The following is a 2,242-nucleotide window of genomic DNA, read 5'->3' on the forward strand; positions in this document are numbered from 1 at the left end:
AAAAAAAAAAAAAAAAAAAAAAAAAAAAAAAAAAAAAAAAAAAAAAACACTTAGGCATGGTAGGTACGTCTGTAATCCCAGCTACTTCGGAGACTGAGGCAGGAGAATCGCTTGAACCTGGGAAGTGGAGGCTGCAGTGAGCCAAGATCGCACTACTGCACTCCAGCCTGGGCGACAGAGGGAGGCTCTGTCTAGGAAATAAACAAACAACTGAATTTACGCAGAGGGGTTTAAGAAGGTTGCCGAGCCTCAGTAAAGTCTGGTCAAGCAGGGAATCTTTGTCGCCACTTCCCATGTGCACACCCCCGTCCTGCAGCATTTAGGCTGTGCAGTGGGTAACCCGGGGGACCTGGAAGGGAGGGGAGAGTGGAGGAGAAACTGTTGATTCACGGCTCTGGAAGGAGACTTAAAGAGAACATCCAGTCCGATGGTTTCATTGCACAGATCAAGAAAATGAGTCACCGATGCCGGCCCTTGGCCAAGGCTGCAGTCAAAGACATCCAGGTCCCCAGACTCCAGAGCTAGACAGCCAGGCCAGGAGGGGCCAGAGGATGGATCCCCAGCCCTTCCACCCGGCCCTTCTGTGGCCCCCACATTAGTGGCGATGGGGGTGGCACGGTCCCCTCCCAGGCCAGCCAGAAACCAGAGGCCCAGGGAGTGGGGCAGGCTGGAGGTGGGCTTTTAGAACCAGTCTCCCAGAGAGGCGGTGTCTAGACGTTTCCAGAAAGACCCAGCATCCCCTATTCCCCCACCCCCAGCGCTCTAATTACTGTTGTCCACATTTTCAGTTCCCAGCAGGCCCGGGGACTGCCGTCATCCATCAGCTGTCGGGCCTCTCTGGGGAGCTCCGGCAGCTGCCGGGAGACTCTGGCACTTTCTCTGGGGCTGGGCCAGAGAGGGCGGGGCTGGTTCAGCTGCAGTTGGCCGAGGCCTGCAGGGGGCGTGGCTAGCGTGGTCAAGGCCTTGGGCGCCGTGAGAGGAAGTGGGGTAGTCTTGGGGCTGCTGCTGAGCACCCCAGATTTGGGGGCCGGAGGTGAGGGGAGGAACCATCTGATGAAGGACTCAATGAAGAGGAGAGGGGCTATGACCTGCCCCCTCCCCAATCTCCCCACCCCATGCCAAGGAGACTTCTGGGAAATCTGGGGCTAGAATTTTCTTCTTAATCCCAGAAAAACCACCCCTGGCAGCTCAGCGCCCTGGATGCTGGAGCCAGCCCACAGACTGTCAGAGAACAGCTGGGCGAGGGGGCACACTGCCACCCAGCCATGGACCCCCTTGCCCAGGTTGGTTGCCCCCTGGGGAGAGCAGAGTGCAACCTCCCAGAGAAAAGACACCCGGTTAGGGTTGAAGGAAATACACCCCCAAGCCCTGGGAAGCCCACAGGCCTCCCTGAACCATCTGGAAAGTCTCCCACTTTCTGGATGGAGAATAGGAGGTCTGAGACCCTTACCAGCTTTGTGACCTCAGGGCCATTCTGACCCTCAGTTTTCTCATCTCAAAAATGAGACTCCTAGTGGGACGCCATGGTTCATGCCTGTAACCCCAGGTACTCTGGAGACAAGGAGGATTGCTTGAGGCCAGGAGTTTGAGACCAGCCTGAGCAACACAGTAAAACCCCAATCTCTACAAAAAATTGTAAAATTGGCTGGGTGTGGTGGCATGTGCTTGTAGTCCCAGCTACCCAGGAGGCTGAGCAAGGAGGATCATGTGAGCCCAGGAGATTAAGGCTGCAGTGAGCTATGACTGCACCACTGTACTCCATCCAGCCTGGGCAACAGAGTGGGAACCCTATCTATTAAAAAAAAAAAAAAAAAAAGGAAAGAAAGAAAGAAAAAAAAGGAGGCCAGACATGGTGGCTCACGCCCATAATCCCAGCACTTTGGGAGGCTGAAGTGGGTGAATCATTTGAGGTCAGGAATTTGAGACCAGCCTGGCCAACATAGTGAAACTTCACCTCTACTAAAAATACAAAAAATACAGGGTATGGTGGTGGGCACCTGTCAACCCAGCTACTCGGGAGGCTGAGGCAGGAGAATTGCTTGAACCCAGGAGGTGGAGGTTGCAGTGAGCTGAGATAGCACCACTGCATTCCAGTCTGAGTGACACAGCAAGACTCTGTCTCAAAAAAATAAAAAATGAATAAAAATTGGCCAGGCTCAGTGGCTCATGCCTATAATCCCAGCGCTTTGGGAGGCCGAGGCGGGCGGACCATGAGGTCAAGAGATCGAGACCATCCTGGCCA

The sequence above is a fragment of the Sapajus apella genome, unplaced genomic scaffold (assembly GCF_009761245.1).
Source record: "Sapajus apella isolate SASKATOON/1434 unplaced genomic scaffold, GSC_monkey_1.0 scaffold88, whole genome shotgun sequence".
Lineage (NCBI taxonomy): Eukaryota > Metazoa > Chordata > Mammalia > Primates > Cebidae > Sapajus > Sapajus apella.